Source organism: Crinia signifera, chromosome 19 (genome assembly GCF_055691185.1).
Source record: "Crinia signifera chromosome 19, ASM5569118v1, whole genome shotgun sequence".
NCBI classification, from domain to species: Eukaryota; Metazoa; Chordata; class Amphibia; order Anura; family Myobatrachidae; genus Crinia; species Crinia signifera.
The window spans coordinates 113,334,632-113,358,262 of record NC_139226.1 but is presented as its reverse complement, the minus strand read 5'-3'; positions in this window follow the sequence as shown (position 1 = coordinate 113,358,262).

Below are 23,631 nucleotides of genomic sequence, written 5' to 3'. Positions count from 1 at the left end.
GAAACCGCAGTCAGAAAAAAAATTACATCAATATCAACATTTTTATCAGCTCCGGACCTGTCGTTTTGGTCAAAAAATGAAAATTCTAAAAGTTCCTCTTTTTCTGCTTTAAACTCTAGGTACACATCCAAAATGAATTACTGAGTTGAAAGAAGTTGATTCTGGTGCATGGTTTTGAAACTGCAGTCAGAAAAAAAATTACATTCATATCAACATTTTTATCACCTCCGGACCTATCATTTTGGTCAAAAAATGAAAATTCTAAAAGTTCCTGTTTTTCTGCTTTAAACTCTAGGTACACATCCAAAATGCATTACTGAGTTGAAAGAAGTTGATTCTGGTGCATGGTTTTGAAATCGCAGTCAGAAAAAAGATAACATCCATATCAACATTTTTATCAGCTCCGGTCCTGTCGTTTTGGTCAAAAAATGAAAATTCTAAAAGTTCATGTTTTTCTGCTTTAAACTCTAGGTACACATCCAAAATGTATTACTGAGTTGAAAGAAGTTGATTCTGGTGCATGGTTTTGAATCCGCAGTCAGAAAAAAAATTACATCCATATCAACATTTTTATCAGTTCTGAACTTGTCGTTTTGGTCAATAAATGAAAATTCTAAAAGTTACTGTTTTTCTGCTTTAAACTCTAGGTACACATCCAAAATGTATTACTGAGTTGAAAGAAGTTGATTCTGGTGCATGGTTTTGAAACCGCAGTCGGAAAAAAAATTACATCAATATCAACATTTTTATCAGCTCCGGTCCTGTCGTTTTGGTCAAAAAATGAAAATTCTAAAAGTTCCTGTTTTTCTGCTTTAAACTCTAGGTACACATCCAAAATGCATTACTGAGTTGAAAGAAGTGAATTCTGGTGCATGGTTTTGAAATCACAGTCAGAAAAAAATAACATCCATATCAACATTTTTATCAGCTCCGGTCCTGTCGTTTTGGTCAAAAAATGAAAATTCTAAAAGTTCCTGTTTTTTAGCTTTAAACTCTAGGTACACATCCAAAATGCATTACTGAGTTGAAAGAAGTTGATTCTGGTGCATGGTTTTGAAACCGCAGTCAGAAAAAAAATTACATCCATATCAACATTTTTATCAGCTCCGGTCCTGTCGTTTTGGTCAAAAAATGAAAATTCTAAAAGTTCCTGTTTTTCTGCTTTAAACTCTAGGTACACATCCAAAATGTATTACTGAGTTGAAAGAAGTTGATTCTGGTGCATGGTTTTGAAACCGCAGTCAGAAAAAAAATTACATCCATATCATCATTTTTATCAGCTCCGGTCCTGTTGTTTTGGTCAAAAAATGAAAATTCTAAAAGTTCCTGTTTTTCTGCTTTAAACTCTAGGTACACATCCAAAATGCATTACTGAGTTGAAAGAAGTTGATTCTGGTGCATGGTTTTGAAACCGCAGTCAAAAAAAAAATAACATCCATATCAACATTTTTATCAGCTCCGGTCCTGTCGTTTTGGTCAAAAAATGAAAATTCTAAAAGTTCCTATTTTTCTGCTTTAAACTCTAGGTACACATCCAAAATGCATTACTGAGTTGAAAGAAGTTGATTCTGGTGCATGGTTTTAAATCCGCAGTCAGAAAAAAAATTACATCCATATCAACATTTTTATCAGCTCTGAACCTGTCGTTTTGGTCAATAAATGAAAATTCTAAAAGTTCCTGTTTTTCTGCTTTAAACTCTAGGTACACATCCAAAATGTATTACTGAGTTGAAAGAAGTTGATTCTGGTGCATGGTTTTGAAACCGCAGTCAGAAAAAAAATTACATCAATATCAACATTTTTATCAGCTCCGGTCCTGTCGTTTTGGTCAAAAAATGAAAATTCTAAAAGTTCCTGTTTTTCTGCTTTAAACTCTAGGTACACATCCAAAATGCATTACTGAGTTGAAAGAAGTGAATTCTGGTGCATGGTTTTGAAATCGCAGCCAGAAAAAAAATTACATCCATATCAACATTTTTATCAGCTCCGGACCTGTCGTTTTGGTCAAAAAATGAAAATTCGAAAAGTTCCTCTTTTTCTGCTTTAAACTCTAGGTACACATCCAAAATGAATTACTGAGTTGAAAGAAGTTGATTCTGGTGCATGGTTTTGAATCCGCAGTCAGAAAAAAAATTACATCCATATCAACATTTTTATCAGCTCTGAACCTGTCGTTTTGGTCAATAAATGAAAATTCTAAAAGTTCCTGTTTTTCTGCTTTAAACTTTAGGTACACATCCAAAATGTATTACTGAGTTGAAAGAAGTTGATTCTGGTGCATGGTTTTGAAACCGCAGTCAGAAAAAAAATTACATCAATATCAACATTTTTATCAGCTCCGGTCCTGTCGTTTTGGTCAAAGAATGAAAATTATAAAAGTTCCTGTTTTTCTTCTTTAAACTCTAGGTACACATCCAAAATGCATTACTGAGTTGAAAGAAGTGAATTCTGGTGCATGGTTTTGAAATCGCAGTCAGAAAAAAAATTACATCCATATCAACATTTTTATCAGCTCCGGACCTGTCGTTTTGGTCAAAAAATGAAAATTCTAAAAGTTCCTGTTTTTCTGCTTTAAACTCTAGGTACACATCCAAAATGCATTACTGAGTTGAAAGAAGTTGATTCTGGTGCATGGTTTTGAAACTGCAGTCAGAAAAAAAATTACATCCATATCAACATTTTTATCACCTCCGGACCTATCATTTTGGTCAAAAAATGAAAATTCTAAAAGTTCCTGTTTTTCTGCTTTAAACTCTAGGTACACATCCAAAATGCATTACTGAGTTGAAAGAAGTTGATTCTGGTGCATGGTTTTGAAATCGCAGTCAGAAAAAAGATAACATCCATATCAACATTTTTATCAGCTCCGGTCCTGTCGTTTTGGTCAAAAAATGAAAATTCTAAAAGTTCATGTTTTTCTGCTTTAAACTCTAGGTACACATCCAAAATGTATTACTGAGTTGAAAGAAGTTGATTCTGGTGCATGGTTTTGAATCCGCAGTCAGAAAAAAAATTACATCCATATCAACATTTTTATCAGTTCTGAACTTGTCGTTTTGGTCAATAAATGAAAATTCTAAAAGTTCCTGTTTTTCTGCTTTAAACTCTAGGTACACATCCAAAATGTATTACTGAGTTGAAAGAAGTTGATTCTGGTGCATGGTTTTGAAACCGCAGTCGGAAAAAAAATTACATCAATATCAACATTTTTATCAGCTCCGGTCCTGTCGTTTTGGTCAAAAAATGAAAATTCTAAAAGTTCCTGTTTTTCTGCTTTAAACTCTAGGTACACATCCAAAATGCATTACTGAGTTGAAAGAAGTGAATTCTGGTGCATGGTTTTGAAATCACAGTCAGAAAAAAATAACATCCATATCAACATTTTTATCAGCTCCGGTCCTGTCGTTTTGGTCAAAAAATGAAAATTCTAAAAGTTCCTGTTTTTTAGCTTTAAACTCTAGGTACACATCCAAAATGCATTACTGAGTTGAAAGAAGTTGATTCTGGTGCATGGTTTTGAAACCGCAGTCAGAAAAAAAATTACATCCATATCAACATTTTTATCAGCTCCGGTCCTGTCGTTTTGGTCAAAAAATGAAAATTCTAAAAGTTCCTGTTTTTCTGCTTTAAACTCTAGGTACACATCCAAAATGTATTACTGAGTTGAAAGAAGTTGATTCTGGTGCATGGTTTTGAAACCGCAGTCAGAAAAAAAATTACATCCATATCATCATTTTTATCAGCTCCGGTCCTGTTGTTTTGGTCAAAAAATGAAAATTCTAAAAGTTCCTGTTTTTCTGCTTTAAACTCTAGGTACACATCCAAAATGCATTACTGAGTTGAAAGAAGTTGATTCTGGTGCATGGTTTTGAAACCGCAGTCAAAAAAAAAATAACATCCATATCAACATTTTTATCAGCTCCGGTCCTGTCGTTTTGGTCAAAAAATGAAAATTCTAAAAGTTCCTATTTTTCTGCTTTAAACTCTAGGTACACATCCAAAATGCATTACTGAGTTGAAAGAAGTTGATTCTGGTGCATGGTTTTGAAACCGCAGTCAGAAAAAAAATTACATCCATATCAACATTTTTATAAGCTCCGGACCTGTCGTTTTGGTCAAAAAATGAAAATTCTAAAAGTTCCTGTTTTTCTGCTTTAAACTCTAGGTACACATCCAAAATGCATTACTGAGTTGAAATAAGTTGATTCTGGTGCATGGTTTTGAAATCGCAGTCAGAAAAAAAGATAACATCCATATCAACATTTTTATCAGCTCCGGTCCTGTTGTTTTGGTCAAAAAATGAAAATTCTAAAAGTTCCTGTTTTTCTGCTTTAAACTCTAGGTACACATCCAAAATGTATTACTGAGTTGAAAGAAGTTGATTCTGGTGCATGGTTTTGAAACCGCAGTCAGAAAAAAAATTACATCAATATCAACATTTTTATCAGCTCCGGTCCTGTCGTTTTGGTCAAAAAATGAAAATTCTAAAAGTTCCTGTTTTTCTGCTTTAAACTCTAGGTACACATCCAAAATGCATTACTGAGTTGAAAGAAGTGAATTCTGGTGCATGGTTTTGAAATCGCAGTCAGAAAAAAAATTACATCCATATCAACATTTTTATCAGCTCCGGACCTGTCGTTTTGGTCAAAAAATGAAAATTCTAAAAGTTCCTGTTTTTCTGCTTTAAACTCTAGGTACACATCCAAAATGCATTACTGAGTTGAAAGAAGTTGATTCTGGTGCATGGTTTTGAAACTGCAGTCAGAAAAAAAATTACATCCATATCAACATTTTTATCATCTCCGGACCTGTCGGTTTGGTCAAAAAATGAAAATTCTAAAAGTTCCTGTTTTTCTGCTTTAAACTCTAGGTACACATCCAAAATGTATTACTGAGTTGAAAGAAGTGAATTCTGGTGCATGGTTTTGAAATCGCAGTCAGAAAAAAAATTACATCCATATCGACATTTTTATCCTGTCGTTTTGGTCAAAAAATTAAAATTCTAAAAGTTCCTCTTTTTCTGCTTTAAACTCTAGGTACACATCCAAAATGTATTACTGAGTTGAAAGAAGTTGATTCTGGTGCATGGTTTTGAAACCGCAGTCAGAAAAAAAATTACATCCATATCATCATTTTTATCAGCTCCGGTCCTGTTGTTTTGGTCAAAAAATGAAAATTCTAAAAGTTCCTGTTTTTCTGCTTTAAACTCTAGGTACACATCCAAAATGCATTACTGAGTTGAAAGAAGTTGATTCTGGTGCATGGTTTTGAAACCGCAGTCAAAAAAAAAATAACATCCATATCAACATTTTTATCAGCTCCGGTCCTGTCGTTTTGGTCAAAAAATGAAAATTCTAAAAGTTCCTATTTTTCTGCTTTAAACTCTAGGTACACATCCAAAATGCATTACTGAGTTGAAAGAAGTTGATTCTGGTGCATGGTTTTGAAACCGCAGTCAGAAAAAAAATTACATCCATATCAACATTTTTATAAGCTCCGGACCTGTCGTTTTGGTCAAAAAATGAAAATTCTAAAAGTTCCTGTTTTTCTGCTTTAAACTCTAGGTACACATCCAAAATGCATTACTGAGTTGAAATAAGTTGATTCTGGTGCATGGTTTTGAAATCGCAGTCAGAAAAAAAGATAACATCCATATCAACATTTTTATCAGCTCTGGTCCTGTTGTTTTGGTCAAAAAATGAAAATTCTAAAAGTTCCTGTTTTTCTGCTTTAAACTCTAGGTACACATCCAAAATGTATTACTGAGTTGAAAGAAGTCGATTCTGGTGCATGGTTTTGAAACCGCAGTCAGAAAAAAAATTACATCAATATCAACATTTTTATCAGCTCCGGTCCTGTCGTTTTGGTCAAAAAATGAAAATTCTAAAAGTTCCTGTTTTTCTGCTTTAAACTCTAGGTACACATCCAAAATGCATTACTGAGTTGAAAGAAGTGAATTCTGGTGCATGGTTTTGAAATCGCAGTCAGAAAAAAAATTACATCCATATCAACATTTTTATCAGCTCCGGACCTGTCGTTTTGGTCAAAAAATGAAAATTCTAAAAGTTCCTGTTTTTCTGCTTTAAACTCTAGGTACACATCCAAAATGCATTACTGAGTTGAAAGAAGTTGATTCTGGTGCATGGTTTTGAAACTGCAGTCAGAAAAAAAATTACATCCATATCAACATTTTTATCATCTCCGGACCTGTCGGTTTGGTCAAAAAATGAAAATTCTAAAAGTTCCTGTTTTTCTGCTTTAAACTCTAGGTACACATCCAAAATGCATTACTGAGTTGAAAGAAGTTGATTCTGGTGCATGGTTTTGAAACCGCAGTCAGAAAAAAAATTACATCCATATCAACATTTTTATCAGCTCCGGTCCTGTCGTTTTGGTCAAAAAATAAAAATTCTAAAAGTTCCTGTTTTTCTGCTTTAAACTCTAGGTACACATCCAAAATGTATTACTGAGTTGAAAGAAGTTGATTCTGGTGCATAGTTTTGAAACCGCAGTCAGAAAAAAAATTACATCCATATCAACATTTTTATCAGCTCTGGACCTGTCGTTTTGGTCAAAAAATGAAAATTCTAAAAGTTCCTGTTTTTCTGCTTTAAACTCTAGGTACACATCCAAAATTTATTACTGAGTTGAAAGAAGTTGATTCTGGTGCATGGTTTTGAAACCGCAGTCAGAAAAAAAATTACATCCATATCAACATTTGTATCAGCTTCGGTCCTGTTGTTTTAATCAAAAAATGAAAATTCTAAAAGTTCCTGTTTTTCTGCTTTAAACTCTAGGTACACATCCAAAATGCATTACTGAGTTGAAAGAAGTTGATTCTGGTGCATGGTTTTGAAACCGCAGTCAGAAAAAAAATAACATCCATATCAACATTTTTATCAGCTCCGGTCCTGTTGTTTTAATCAAAAAATGAAAATTCTAAAAGTTCCTGTTTTTCTGCTTTAAACTCTAGGTACACATCCAAAATGTATTACTGAGTTGAAAGAAGTTGATTCTGGTGCATGGTTTTGAAACCGCAGTCAGAAAAAAAATTACATCCATATCAACATTTGTATCAGCTCCGGTCCTGTTGTTTTAATCAAAAAATGAAAATTCTAAAAGTTCCTGTTTTTCTGCTTTAAACTCTAGGTACACATCCAAAATGCATTACTGAGTTGAAAGAAGTTGATTCTGGTGCATGGTTTTGAAACCGCAGTCAAAAAAAAAATAACATCCATATCAACATTTTTATCAGCTCCGGTCCTGTCGTTTTGGTCAAAAAATGAAAATTCTAAAAGTTCCTATTTTTCTGCTTTAAACTCTAGGTACACATCCAAAATGTATTACTGAGTTGAAAGAAGTTGATTCTGGTGCATGGTTTTGAAACCGCAGTCAGAAAAAAAATTACATCAATATCAACATTTTTATCAGCTCCGGTCCTGTCGTTTTGGTAAAAAAATGAAAATTCTAAAAGTTCCTGTTTTTCTGCTTTAAACTCTAGGTACACATCCAAAATGCATTACTGAGTTGAAAGAAGTTGATTCTGGTGCATGGTTTTGAAACCGCAGTCAAAAAAAAAATTACATCCATATCAACATTTTTATCAGCTCCGGTCCTGTTGTTTTGGTCAAAAAATGAAAATTCTAAAAGTTCCTGTTTTTCTGCTTTAAACTCTAGGTACACATCCAAAATGCATTACTGAGTTGAAAGAAGTTGATTCTGGTGCATGGTTTTGAAACCGCAGTCAAAAAAAAAATAACATCCATATCAACATTTTTATCAGCTCCGGTCCTGTCGTTTTGGTCAAAAAATGAAAATTCTAAAAGTTCCTATTTTTCTGCTTTAAACTCTAGGTACACATCCAAAATGTATTACTGAGTTGAAAGAAGTTGATTCTGGTGCATGGTTTTGAAACCGCAGTCAGAAAAAAAATTACATCCATATCAACATTTTTATCAGCTCTGAACCTGTCGTTTTGGTCAAAAAATGAAAATTCTAAAAGTTCCTGTTTTTCTGCTTTAAACTCTAGGTACACATCCAAAATGTATTACTGAGTTAAAAGAAGTTGATTCTGGTGCATGGTTTTGAAACCGCAGTCAGAAAAAAAATTACATCAATATCAACATTTTTATCAGCTCCGGTCCTGTCGTTTTGGTCAAAAAATGAAAATTCTAAAAGTTCCTGTTTTTCTGCTTTAAACTCTAGGTACACATCCAAAATGCATTACTGAGTTGAAAGAAGTTGATTCTGGTGCATGGTTTTGAAACCGCAGTCAAAAAAAAAATTACATCCATATCAACATTTTTATCAGCTCCGGTCCTGTTGTTTTGGTCAAAAAATGAAAATTCTAAAAGTTCCTGTTTTTCTGCTTTAAACTCTAGGTACACATCCAAAATGCATTACTGAGTTGAAAGAAGTTGATTCTGGTGCATGGTTTTGAAACCGCAGTCAAAAAAAAAATAACATCCATATCAACATTTTTATCAGCTCCGGTCCTGTCGTTTTGGTCAAAAAATGAAAATTCTAAAAGTTCCTATTTTTCTGCTTTAAACTCTAGGTACACATCCAAAATTCATTACTGAGTTGAAAGAAGTTGATTCTGGTGCATGGTTTTGAAACCGCAGTCAGAAAAAAAATTACATCCATATCAACATTTTTATCAGCTCCGGTCCTGTCGTTTTGGTCAAAAAATGAAAATTCTAAAAGTTCCTGTTTTTCTGCTTTAAACTCTAGGTACACATCCAAAATGCATTACTGAGTTGAAAGAAGTTGATTCTGGTGCATGGTTTTGAAATCGCAGTCAGAAAAAAAGATAACATCCATATCAACATTTTTATCAGCTTCGGTCCTGTCGTTTTGGTCAAAAAATGAAAATTCTAAAAGTTCCTGTTTTTCTGCTTTAAACTCTAGGTACACATCCAAAATGTATTTCTAAGTTGAAAGAAGTTGATTCTGGTGCATGGTTTTGAAACCGCAGTCAGAAAAAAAATTACATCAATATCAACATTTTTATCAGCTCTGGTCCTGTCGTTTTGGTCAAAAAATGAAAATTCTAAAAGTTCCTGTTTTTCTGCTTTAAACTCTAGGTACACATCCAAAATGCATTACTGAGTTGAAAGAAGTGAATTCTGGTTCATGGTTTTGAAATCGCAGTCAGAAAAAAAATTACATCCATATCAACATTTTTATCAGCTCCGGACCTGTCGTTTTGGTCAAAAAATGAAAATTCTAAAAGTTCCTGTTTTTTCTGCTTTAAACTCTAGGTACACATCCAAAATGCATTACTGAGTTGAAAGAAGTTGATTCTGGTGCATGGTTTTGAAACCGCAGTCAAAAAAAAAATAACATCCATATCAACATTTTTATCAGCTCCGGTCCTGTCGTTTTGGTCAAAAAATGAAAATTCTAAAAGTTCCTATTTTTCTGCTTTAAACTCTAGGTACACATCCAAAATTCATTACTGAGTTGAAAGAAGTTGATTCTGGTGCATGGTTTTGAAACCGCAGTCAGAAAAAAAATTACATCCATATCAACATTTTTATCAGCTCCGGTCCTGTCGTTTTGGTCAAAAAATGAAAATTCTAAAAGTTCCTGTTTTTCTGCTTTAAACTCTAGGTACACATCCAAAATGCATTACTGAGTTGAAAGAAGTTGATTCTGGTGCATGGTTTTGAAATCGCAGTCAGAAAAAAAGATAACATCCATATCAACATTTTTATCAGCTTCGGTCCTGTCGTTTTGGTCAAAAAATGAAAATTCTAAAAGTTCCTGTTTTTCTGCTTTAAACTCTAGATACACATCCAAAATGTATTTCTAAGTTGAAAGAAGTTGATTCTGGTGCATGGTTTTGAAACCGCAGTCAGAAAAAAAATTACATCAATATCAACATTTTTATCAGCTCTGGTCCTGTCGTTTTGGTCAAAAAATGAAAATTCTAAAAGTTCCTGTTTTTCTGCTTTAAACTCTAGGTACACATCCAAAATGCATTACTGAGTTGAAAGAAGTGAATTCTGGTTCATGGTTTTGAAATCGCAGTCAGAAAAAAAATTACATCCATATCAACATTTTTATCAGCTCCGGACCTGTCGTTTTGGTCAAAAAATGAAAATTCTAAAAGTTCCTGTTTTTTCTGCTTTAAACTCTAGGTACACATCCAAAATGCATTACTGAGTTGAAAGAAGTTGATTCTGGTGCATGGTTTTCAAACTGCAGTCAGAAAAAAAATTACATCCATATCAACATTTTTATCAGCTTCGGTCCTGTCGTTTTGGTCAAAAAATGAAAATTCTAAAAGTTCCTGTTTTTTCTGCTTTAAACTCTTGGTACACATCCAAAATGCATTACTGAGTTGAAAGAAGTTGATTCTGGTGCATGGTTTTCAAACTGCAGTCAGAAAAAAAATTACATCCATATCAACATTTTTATCAGCTTCGGTCCTGTCGTTTTGGTCAAAAAATGAAAATTCTAAAAGTTCCTGTTTTTCTGCTTTAAACTCTAGGTACACATCCAAAATGTATTACTGAGTTGAAAGAAGTTGATTCTGGTGCATGGTTTTGAAACCGCAGTCAGAAAAAAAATTACATCAATATCAACATTTTTATCAGCTCCGGTCCTGTCGTTTTGGTCAAAAAATGAAAATTCTAAAAGTTCCTGTTTTTCTGCTTTAAACTCTAGGTACACATCCAAAATGCATTACTGAGTTGAAAGAAGTGAATTCTGGTTCATGGTTTTGAAATCGCAGTCAGAAAAAAAATTACATCCATATCAACATTTTTATCAGCTCCGGACCTGTCGTTTTGGTCAAAAAATGAAAATTCTAAAAGTTCCTGTTTTTCTGCTTTAAACTCTAGGTACACATCCAAAATGCATTACTGAGTTGAAAGAAGTTGATTCTGGTGCATGGTTTTCAAACTGCAGTCAGAAAAAAAATCACATCCATATCAACATTTTTATCAGCTCCGGACCTGTCGTTTTGGTCAAAAAATGAAAATTCTAAAAGTTCCTGTTTTTCTGCTTTAAACTCTAGGTACACATCCAAAATGCATTACTGAGTTGAAAGAAGTGAATTCTGGTGCATGGTTTTGAAATCGCAGTCAGAAAAAAATAACATCCATATCAACATTTTTATCAGCTCCGGTCCTGTCGTTTTGGTCAAAAAAATGAAAATTCTAAAAGTTCCTGTTTTTCTGCTTTAAACTCTAGGTACACATCCAAAATGCATTACTGAGTTGAAAGAAGTTGATTCTGGTGCATGGTTTTGAAACCACAGTCAGAAAAAAAATTACATCCATATCAACATTTTTATCAGCTCCGGTCCTGTCGTTTTGGTCAAAAAATTTAAATTCTAAAAGTTCCTCTTTTTCTGCTTTAAACTCTAGGTACACATCCAAAATGAATTACTAAGTTGAAAGAAGTTGATTCTGGTGCATGGTTTTGAAACCGCAGTCAGAAAAAAAATTACATCCATATCAACATTTTTATCAGCTCTGAACCTGTCGTTTTGGTCAAAAATTAAAAATTCTAAAAGTTCCTGTTTTTCTGCTTTAAACTCTAGGTACACATCCAAAATGCATTACTGAGTTGAAAGAAGTTGATTCTGGTGCATGGTTTTGAAATCGCAGTCAGAAAAAAAATTACATCCATATCAACATTTTTATCAGCTCTAAAACTGTCGTTTTGGTCAATAAATGAAAATTCTAAAAGTTCCTGTTTTTCTGCTTTAAACTCTAGGTACACATCCAAAATGCATTACTGAGTTGAAAGAAGTTGATTCTGGTGCATGGTTTTGAAACCGCAGTCAGAAAAAAAATTACATCCATATCAACATTTTTATCAGCCCTGGACCTGTCGTTTTGGTCAAAAAATGAAAATTCTAAAAGTTCCTGTTTTTCTGCTTTAAACTCTAGGTACACATCCAAAATGCATTACTGAGTTGAAAGAAGTTGATTCTGGTGCATGGTTTTGAAACCGCAGTCAGAAAAAAAATAACATCCATATCAACATTTTTATCAGCTCCGGTCCTGTCGTTTTGGTCAAAAAATGAAAATTCTAAAAGTTCCTATTTTTCTGCTTTAAACTCTAGGTACACATCCAAAATGTATTACTGAGTTGAAAGAAGTTGATTCTGGTGCATGGTTTTGAATCCGCAGTCAGAAAAAAAATTACATCCATATCAACATTTTTATCATCTCTGGACCTGTCGTTTTGGTCAAAAAATGAAAATTCTAAAAGTTCCAGTTTATCTGCTTTAAACTCTAGGTACACATCCAAAATGCATTACTGAGTTGAAAGAAGTGAATTCTGGTGCATGGTTTTGAAATCACAGTCAGAAAAAAATAACATCCATATCAACATTTTTATCAGCTCCGGTCCTGTCGTTTTGGTCAAAAAATGAAAATTCTAAAAGTTCCTGTTTTTTAGCTTTAAACTCTAGGTACACATCCAAAATGCATTACTGAGTTGAAAGAAGTTGATTCTGGTGCATGGTTTTGAAACCGCAGTCAGAAAAAAAATTACATCCATATCAACATTTTTATCATCTCTGGACCTGTCGTTTTGGTCAAAAAATGAAAATTCTAAAAGTTCCTGTTTTTCTGCTTTAAACTCTAAGTACACATCCAAAATGCATTACTGAGTTGAAAGAAGTTGATTCTGGTGCATGGTTTTGAAACGGCAGTCAGAAAAAAAATTACATCCATATCAACATTTTTATCAGCTCCGGTCCTGTCGTTTTGGTCAAAAATTGAAAATTCTAAAAGTTCCTGTTTTTCTTCTTTAAACTCTAGGTACACATCCAAAATGCATTACTGAGTTGAAAGAAGTGAATTCTGGTGCATGGTTTTGAAATCGCAGTCAGAAAAAAAATTACATCCATATCAACATTTTTATTAGCTCCGGTCCTGTCGTTTTGGTCAAAAAATGAAAATTCTAAAAGTTCCTCTTTTTCTGCTTTAAACTCTAGGTACACATCCAAAATGTATTACTGAGTTGAAAGAAGTTGATTCTGGTGCATGGTTTTGAAACCGCAGTCAGAAAAAAAATTACATCAATATCAACATTTTTATCAGCTCCGGTCCTGTCGTTTTGGTCAATAAATGAAAATTCTAAAAGTTCCTGTTTTTCTGCTTTAAACTCTAGGTACACATCCAAAATGTATTACTGAGTTGAAAGAAGTTGATTCTGGTGCATGGTTTTGAAACCGCAGTCAGAAAAAAAATTACATCCATATCAACATTTTTATCAGCTCCGGTCCTGTCGTTTTGGTCAAAAAATTAAAATTCTAAAAGTTCCTCTTTTTCTGCTTTAAACTCTAGGTACACATCCAAAATGAATTACTGAGTTGAAAGAAGTTGATTCTGGTGCATGGTTTTGAAACCGCAGTCAGAAAAAAAATTACATCCATATCAACATTTTTATCAGCTCCGGTCCTGTCGTTTTGGTCAAAAAATGAAAATTCTAAAAGTTCCTGTTTTTCTGCTTTAAACTCTAGGTACACATCCAAAATTTATTAATGAGTTGAAAGAAGTTGATTCTGGTGCATGGTTTTAAATCCGCAGTCAGAAAAAAAATTACATCCATATCAACATTTTTATCAGCTCTGAACCTGTCGTTTTGGTCAATAAATGAAAATTCTAAAAGTTCCTGTTTTTCTGCTTTAAACTCTAGGTACACATCCAAAATGTATTACTGAGTTGAAAGAAGTTGATTCTGGTGCATGGTTTTGAAACCGCAGTCAGAAAAAAAATTACATCAATATCAACATTTTTATCAGCTCCGGTCCTGTCGTTTTGGTCAAAAAATGAAAATTCTAAAAGTTCCTGTTTTTCTGCTTTAAACTCTAGGTACACATCCAAAATGCATTACTGAGTTGAAAGAAGTGAATTCTGGTGCATGGTTTTGAAATCGCAGTCAGAAAAAAAATTACATCCATATCAACATTTTTATCAGCTCCGGACCTGTCGTTTTGGTCAAAAAATGAAAATTCTAAAAGTTCCTGTTTTTCTGCTTTAAACTCTAGGTACACATCCAAAATGCATTACTGAGTTGAAAGAAGTTGATTCTGGTGCATGGTTTTGAAACTGCAGTCAGAAAAAAAATTACATCCATATCAACATTTTTATCACCTCCGGACCTATCATTTTGGTCAAAAAATGAAAATTCTAAAAGTTCCTGTTTTTCTGCTTTAAACTCTAGGTACACATCCAAAATGCATTACTGAGTTGAAAGAAGTTGATTCTGGTGCATGGTTTTGAAATCGCAGTCAGAAAAAAGATAACATCCATATCAACATTTTTATCAGCTCCGGTCCTGTCGTTTTGGTCAAAAAATGAAAATTCTAAAAGTTCCTGTTTTTCTGCTTTAAACTCTAGGTACACATCCAAAATGTATTACTGAGTTGAAAGAAGTTGATTCTGGTGCATGGTTTTGAATCCGCAGTCAGAAAAAAAATTACATCCATATCAACATTTTTATCAGTTCTGAACTTGTCGTTTTGGTCAATAAATGAAAATTCTAAAAGTTCCTGTTTTTCTGCTTTAAACTCTAGGTACACATCCAAAATGCATTACTGAGTTGAAAGAAGTGAATTCTGGTGCATGGTTTTGAAATCGCAGTCAGAAAAAAATAACATCCATATCAACATTTTTATCAGCTCCGGTCCTGTCGTTTTGGTCAAAAAAATGAAAATTCTAAAAGTTCCTGTTTTTCTGCTTTAAACTCTAGGTACACATCCAAAATGCATTACTGAGTTGAAAGAAGTTGATTCTGGTGCATGGTTTTGAAACCGCATTCAGAAAAAAAATTACATCCATATCAACATTTTTATCAGCTCTGAACCTGTCGTTTTGGTCAAAAAATTAAAATTCTAAAAGTTCCTCTTTTTCTGCTTTAAACTCTAGGTACACATCCAAAATGAATTACTGAGTTGAAAGAAGTTGATTCTGGTGCATGGTTTTGAAACCGCAGTCAGAAAAAAAATTACATCCATATCAACATTTTTATCAGCTCTGAACCTGTCGTTTTGGTCAAAAAATTAAAATTCTAAAAGTTCCTCTTTTTCTGCTTTAAACTCTAGGTACACATCCAAAATGAATTACTGAGTTGAAAGAAGTTGATTCTGGTGCATGGTTTTGAAACCGCAGTCAGAAAAAAAATTACATCCATATCAACATTTTTATCAGCTCCAGGCTTGTCGTTTTGGTCAAAAAATGAAAATTCTAAAAGTTCCTGTTTTTCTGCTTTAAACTCTAGGTACACATCCAAAATTTATTAATGAGTTGAAAGAAGTTGATTCTGGTGCATGGTTTTAAATCCGCAGTCAGAAAAAAAATTACATCCATATCAACATTTTTATCAGCTCTGAACCTGTCGTTTTGGTCAATAAATGAAAATTCTAAAAGTTCCTGTTTTTCTGCTTTAAACTCTAGGTACACATCCAAAATGTATTACTGAGTTGAAAGAAGTTGATTCTGGTGCATGGTTTTGAAACCGCAGTCAGAAAAAAAATAACATCCATATCAACATTTTTATCAGCTCCGGTCCTGTCGTTTTGGTCAAAAAATGAAAATTCTAAAAGTTCCTATTTTTCTGCTTTAAACTCTAGGTACACATCCAAAATGTATTACTGAGTTGAAAGAAGTTGATTCTGGTGCATGGTTTTGAATCCGCAGTCAGAAAAAAAATTACATCCATATCAACATTTTTATCATCTCTGGACCTGTCGTTTTGGTCAAAAAATGAAAATTCTAAAAGTTCCTGTTTTTCTGCTTTAAACTCTAGGTACACATCCAAAATGCATTACTGAGTTGAAAGAAGTGAATTCTGGTGCATGGTTTTGAAATCACAGTCAGAAAAAAATAACATCCATATCAACATTTTTATCAGCTCCGGTCCTGTCGTTTTGGTCAAAAAATGAAAATTCTAAAAGTTCCTATTTTTCTGCTTTAAACTCTAGGTACACATCCAAAATGTATTACTGAGTTGAAAGAAGTTGATTCTGGTGCATGGTTTTGAAACGGCAGTCAGAAAAAAAATTACATCCATATCAACATTTTTATCAGCTCCGGTCCTGTCGTTTTGGTCAAAAATTGAAAATTCTAAAAGTTCCTGTTTTTCTTCTTTAAACTCTAGGTACACATCCAAAATGCATTACTGAGTTGAAAGAAGTGAATTCTGGTGCATGGTTTTGAAATCGCAGTCAGAAAAAAAATTACATCCATATCAACATTTTTATTAGCTCCGGTCCTGTCGTTTTGGTCAAAAAATGAAAATTCTAAAAGTTCCTCTTTTTCTGCTTTAAACTCTAGGTACACATCCAAAATGTATTACTGAGTTGAAAGAAGTTGATTCTGGTGCATGGTTTTGAAACCGCAGTCAGAAAAAAAATTACATCAATATCAACATTTTTATCAGCTCCGGTCCTGTCGTTTTGGTCAATAAATGAAAATTCTAAAAGTTCCTGTTTTTCTGCTTTAAACTCTAGGTACACATCCAAAATGTATTACTGAGTTGAAAGAAGTTGATTCTGGTGCATGGTTTTGAAACCGCAGTCAGAAAAAAAATTACATCAATATCAACATTTTTATCAGCTCCGGTCCTGTCGTTTTGGTCAAAAAATGAAAATTCTAAAAGTTCCTGTTTTTCTGCTTTAAACTCTAGGTACACATCCAAAATGCATTACTGAGTTGAAAGAAGTGAATTCTGGTTCATGGTTTTGAAATCGCAGTCAGAAAAAAAATTACATCCATATCAACATTTTTATCAGCTCCGGACCTGTCGTTTTGGTCAAAAAATGAAAATTCTAAAAGTTCCTGTTTTTCTGCTTTAAACTCTAGGTACACATCCAAAATGCATTACTGAGTTGAAAGAAGTTGATTCTGGTGCATGGTTTTCAAACTGCAGTCAGAAAAAAAATCACATCCATATCAACATTTTTATCAGCTCCGGACCTGTCGTTTTGGTCAAAAAATGAAAATTCTAAAAGTTCCTGTTTTTCTGCTTTAAACTCTAGGTACACATCCAAAATGCATTACTGAGTTGAAAGAAGTGAATTCTGGTGCATGGTTTTGAAATCACAGTCAGAAAAAAATAACATCCATATCAACATTTTTATCAGCTCCGGTCCTGTCGTTTTGGTCAAAAAAATGAAAATTCTAAAAGTTCCTGTTTTTCTGCTTTAAACTCTAGGTACACATCCAAAATGCATTACTGAGTTGAAAGAAGTTGATTCTGGTGCATGGTTTTGAAACCACAGTCAGAAAAAAAATTACATCCATATCAACATTTTTATCAGCTCCGGTCCTGTCGTTTTGGTCAAAAAATTTAAATTCTAAAAGTTCCTCTTTTTCTGCTTTAAACTCTAGGTACACATCCAAAATGAATTACTAAGTTGAAAGAAGTTGATTCTGGTGCATGGTTTTGAAACCGCAGTCAGAAAAAAAATTACATCCATATCAACATTTTTATCAGCTCTGAACCTGTCGTTTTGGTCAAAAATTAAAAATTCTAAAAGTTCCTGTTTTTCTGCTTTAAACTCTAGGTACACATCCAAAATGCATTACTGAGTTGAAAGAAGTTGATTCTGGTGCATGGTTTTGAAATCGCAGTCAGAAAAAAAATTACATCCATATCAACATTTTTATCAGCTCTGAACCTGTCGTTTTGGTCAATAAATGAAAATTCTAAAAGTTCCTGTTTTTCTGCTTTAAACTCTAGGTACACATCCAAAATGCATTACTGAGTTGAAAGAAGTTGATTCTGGTGCATGGTTTTGAAACCGCAGTCAGAAAAAAAATTACATCCATATCAACATTTTTATCAGCCCTGGACCTGTCGTTTTGGTCAAAAAATGAAAATTCTAAAAGTTCCTATTTTTCTGCTTTAAACCCTAGGTACACATCCAAAATGTATTACTGAGTTGAAAGAAGTTGATTCTGGTGCATGGTTTTGAATCCGCAGTCAGAAAAAAAATTACATCCATATCAACATTTTTATCATCTCTGGACCTGTCGTTTTGGTCAAAAAATGAAAATTCTAAAAGTTCCTGTTTTTCTGCTTTAAACTCTAGGTACACATCCAAAATGCATTACTGAGTTGAAAGAAGTGAATTCTGGTGCATGGTTTTGAAATCACAGTCAGAAAAAAATAACATCCATATCAACATTTTTATCAGCTCCGGTCCTGTCGTTTTGGTCAAAAAATGAAAATTCTAAAAGTTCCTGTTTTTTAGCTTTAAACTCTAGGTACACATCCAAAATGCATTACTGAGTTGAAAGAAGTTGATTCTGGTGCATGGTTTTGAAACCGCAGTCAGAAAAAAAATTACATCCATATCAACATTTTTATCATCTCTGGACCTGTCGTTTTGGTCAAAAAATGAAAATTCTAAAAGTTCCTGTTTTTCTGCTTTAAACTCTAGGTACACATCCAAAATGCATTACTGAGTTGAAAGAAGTTGATTCTGGTGCATGGTTTTGAAACCGCAGTCAGAAAAAAAATTACATCCATATCAACATTTTTATCAGCTCCGGTCCTGTCGTTTTGGTCAAAAATTGAAAATTCTAAAAGTTCCTGTTTTTCTTCTTTAAACTCTAGGTACACATCCAAAATGCATTACTGAGTTGAAAGAAGTGAATTCTGGTGCATGGTTTTGAAATCGCAGTCAGAAAAAAAATTACATCCATATCAACATTTTTATTAGCTCCGGTCCTGTCGTTTTGGTCAAAAAATGAAAATTCTAAAAGTTCCTCTTTTTCTGCTTTAAACTCTAGGTACACATCCAAAATGTATTACTGAGTTGAAAGAAGTTGATTCTGGTGCATGGTTTTGAAACCGCAGTCAGAAAAAAAATTACATCAATATCAACATTTTTATCAGCTCCGGTCCTGTCGTTTTGGTCAATAAATGAAAATTCTAAAAGTTCCTGTTTTTCTGCTTTAAACTCTAGGTACACATCCAAAATGTATTACTGAGTTGAAAGAAGTTGATTCTGGTGCATGGTTTTGAAACCGCAGTCAGAAAAAAAATTACATCCATATCAACATTTTTATCAGCTCCGGTCCTGTCGTTTTGGTCAAAAAATTAAAATTCTAAAAGTTCCTGTTTTTCTTCTTTAAACTCTAGGTACACATCCAAAATGCATTACTGAGTTGAAAGAAGTGAATTCTGGTGCATGGTTTTGAAATCGCAGTCAGAAAAAAAATTACATCCATATCAACATTTTTATTAGCTCCGGTCCTGTCGTTTTGGTCAAAAAATGAAAATTCTAAAAGTTCCTGTTTTTCTGCTTTAAACTCTAGGTACACATCCAAAATGTATTACTGAGTTGAAAGAAGTTGATTCTGGTGCATGGTTTTGAAACCGCAGTCAGAAAAAAAATTACATCCATATCAACATTTTTATCAGCTCCGGTCCTGTCGTTTTGGTCAAAAAATTAAAATTCTAAAAGTTCCTCTTTTTCTGCTTTAAACTCTAGGTACACATCCAAAATGAATTACTGAGTTGAAAGAAGTTGATTCTGGTGCATGGTTTTGAAACCGCAGTCAGAAAAAAAATTACATCCATATCAACATTTTTATCAGCTCCGGTCCTGTCGTTTTGGTCAAAAAATGAAAATTCTAAAAGTTCCTGTTTTTCTGCTTTAAACTCTAGGTACACATCCAAAATTTATTAATGAGTTGAAAGAAGTTGATTCTGGTGCATGGTTTTAAATCCGCAGTCAGAAAAAAAATTACATCCATATCAACATTTTTATCAGCTCTGAACCTGTCGTTTTGGTCAATAAATGAAAATTCTAAAAGTTCCTGTTTTTCTGCTTTAAACTCTAGGTACACATCCAAAATGTATTACTGAGTTGAAAGAAGTTGATTCTGGTGCATGGTTTTGAAACCGCAGTCAGAAAAAAAATTACATCAATATCAACATTTTTATCAGCTCCGGTCCTGTCGTTTTGGTCAAAAAATGAAAATTCTAAAAGTTCCTGTTTTTCTGCTTTAAACTCTAGGTACACATCCAAAATGCATTACTGAGTTGAAAGAAGTGAATTCTGGTGCATGGTTTTGAAATCGCAGTCAGAAAAAAAATTACATCCATATCAACATTTTTATCAGCTCCGGACCTGTCGTTTTGGTCAAAAAATGAAAATTCTAAAAGTTCCTGTTTTTCTGCTTTAAACTCTAGGTACACATCCAAAATGCATTACTGAGTTGAAAGAAGTTGATTCTGGTGCATGGTTTTGAAACTGCAGTCAGAAAAAAAATTACATCCATATCAACATTTTTATCACCTCCGGACCTATCATTTTGGTCAAAAAATGAAAATTCTAAAAGTTCCTGTTTTTCTGCTTTAAACTCTAGGTACACATCCAAAATGCATTACTGAGTTGAAAGAAGTTAAATCTGGTGCATGGTTTTGAAATCGCAATCAGAAAAAAGATAACATCCATATCAACATTTTTATCAGCTCCGGTCCTGTCGTTTTGGTCAAAAAATGAAAATTCTAAAAGTTCCTGTTTTTCTGCTTTAAACTCTAGGTACACATCCAAAATGTATTACTGAGTTGAAAGAAGTTGATTCTGGTGCATGATTTTGAATCCGCAGTCAGAAAAAAAATTACATCCATATCAACATTTTTATCAGTTCTGAACTTGTCGTTTTAGTCAATAAATGAAAATTCTAAAAGTTCCTGTTTTTCTGCTTTAAACTCTAGGTACACATCCAAAATGCATTACTGAGTTGAAAGAAGTGAATTCTGGTGCATGGTTTTGAAATCGCAGTCAGAAAAAAATAACATCCATATCAACATTTTTATCAGCTCCGGTCCTGTCGTTTTGGTCAAAAAAATGAAAATTCTAAAAGTTCCTGTTTTTCTGCTTTAAACTCTAGGTACACATCCAAAATGCATTACTGAGTTGAAAGAAGTTGATTCTGGTGCATGGTTTTGAAACCGCAGTCAGAAAAAAAATTACATCCATATCAACATTTTTATCAGCTCTGAACCCTTCGTTTTGGTCAAAAAATTAAAATTCTAAAAGTTCCTCTTTTTCTGCTTTAAACTCTAGGTACACATCCAAAATGAATTACTGAGTTGAAAGAAGTTGATTCTGGTGCATGGTTTTGAAACCGCAGTCAGAAAAAAAATTACATCCATATCAACATTTTTATCAGCTCTGAACCTGTCGTTTTGGTCAAAAAATTAAAATTCTAAAAGTTCCTCTTTTTCTGCTTTAAACTCTAGGTACACATCCAAAATGTATTACTGAGTTGAAAGAAGTTGATTCTGGTGCATGGTTTTGAAACCGCAGTCAGAAAAAAAATAACATCCATATCAACATTTTTATCAGCTCCGGTCCTGTCGTTTTGGTCAAAAAATGAAAATTCTAAAAGTTCCTCTTTTTCTGCTTTAAACTCTAGGTACACATCCAAAATGAATTACTGAGTTGAAAGAAGTTGATTCTGGTGCATGGTTTTGAAACCGCAGTCAGAAAAAAAATTACATCCATATCAACATTTTTATCAGCTCCGGTCCTGTCGTTTTGGTCAAAAAATGAAAATTCTAAAAGTTCCTGTTTTTCTGCTTTAAACTCTAGGTACACATCCAAAATTTATTAATGAGTTGAAAGAAGTTGATTCTGGTGCATGGTTTTAAATCCGCAGTCAGAAAAAAAATTACATCCATATCAACATTTTTATCAGCTCTGAACCTGTCGTTTTGGTCAATAAATGAAAATTCTAAAAGTTCCTGTTTTTCTGCTTTAAACTCTAGGTACACATCCAAAATGTATTACTGAGTTGAAAGAAGTTGATTCTGGTGCATGGTTTTGAAACCGCAGTCAGAAAAAAAATTACATCAATATCAACATTTTTATCAGCTCCGGTCCTGTCGTTTTGGTCAATAAATGAAAATTCTAAAAGTTCCTGTTTTTCTGCTTTAAACTCTAGGTACACATCCAAAATGTATTACTGAGTTGAAAGAAGTTGATTCTGGTGCATGGTTTTGAAACCGCAGTCAGAAAAAAAATTACATCCATATCAACATTTTTATCAGCTCCGGTCCTGTCGTTTTGGTCAAAAAATTAAAATTCTAAAAGTTCCTCTTTTTCTGCTTTAAACTCTAGGTACACATCCAAAATGAATTACTGAGTTGAAAGAAGTTGATTCTGGTGCATGGTTTTGAAACCGCAGTCAGAAAAAAAATTACATCCATATCAACATTTTTATCAGCTCCGGTCCTGTCGTTTTGGTCAAAAAATGAAAATTCTAAAAGTTCCTGTTTTTCTGCTTTAAACTCTAGGTACACATCCAAAATTTATTAATGAGTTGAAAGAAGTTGATTCTGGTGCATGGTTTTAAATCCGCAGTCAGAAAAAAAATTACATCCATATCAACATTTTTATCAGCTCTGAACCTGTCGTTTTGGTCAATAAATGAAAATTCTAAAAGTTCCTGTTTTTCTGCTTTAAACTCTAGGTACACATCCAAAATGTATTACTGAGTTGAAAGAAGTTGATTCTGGTGCATGGTTTTGAAACCGCAGTCAGAAAAAAAATTACATCAATATCAACATTTTTATCAGCTCCGGTCCTGTCGTTTTGGTCAAAAAATGAAAATTCTAAAAGTTCCTGTTTTTCTGCTTTAAACTCTAGGTACACATCCAAAATGAATTACTGAGTTGAAAGAAGTTGATTCTGGTGCATGGTTTTGAATCCGCAGTCAGAAAAAAAATTACATCCATATCAACATTTTTATCAGCTCTGAACCTGTCGTTTTGGTCAATAAATGAAAATTCTAAAAGTTCCTGTTTTTCTGCTTTAAACTCTAGGTACACATCCAAAATGTATTACTGAGTTGAAAGAAGTTGATTCTGGTGCATGGTTTTGAAACCGCAGTCAGAAAAAAAATTACATCAATATCAACATTTTTATCAGCTCCGGTCCTGTCGTTTTGGTCAAAAAATGAAAATTCTAAAAGTTCCTGTTTTTCTGCTTTAAACTCTAGGTACACATCCAAAATGCATTACTGAGTTGAAAGAAGTGAATTCTGGTGCATGGTTTTGAAATCGCAGTCAGAAAAAAAATTACATCCATATCAACATTTTTATCAGCTCCGGACCTGTCGTTTTGGTCAAAAAATGAAAATTCTAAAAGTTCCTGTTTTTCTGCTTTAAACTCTAGGTACACATCCAAAATGCATTACTGAGTTGAAAGAAGTTGATTCTGGTGCATGGTTTTGAAACTGCAGTCAGAAAAAAAATTACATCCATATCAACATTTTTATCACCTCCGGACCTATCATTTTGGTCAAAAAATGAAAATTCTAAAAGTTCCTGTTTTTCTGCTTTAAACTCTAGGTACACATCCAAAATGCATTACTGAGTTGAAAGAAGTTGATTCTGGTGCATGGTTTTGAAATCGCAGTCAGAAAAAAGATAACATCCATATCAACATTTTTATCAGCTCCGGTCCTGTCGTTTTGGTCAAAAAATGAAAATTCTAAAAGTTCCTGTTTTTCTGCTTTAAACTCTAGGTACACATCCAAAATGTATTACTGAGTTGAAAGAAGTTGATTCTGGTGCATGGTTTTGAATCCGCAGTCAGAAAAAAAATTACATCCATATCAACATTTTTATCAGTTCTGA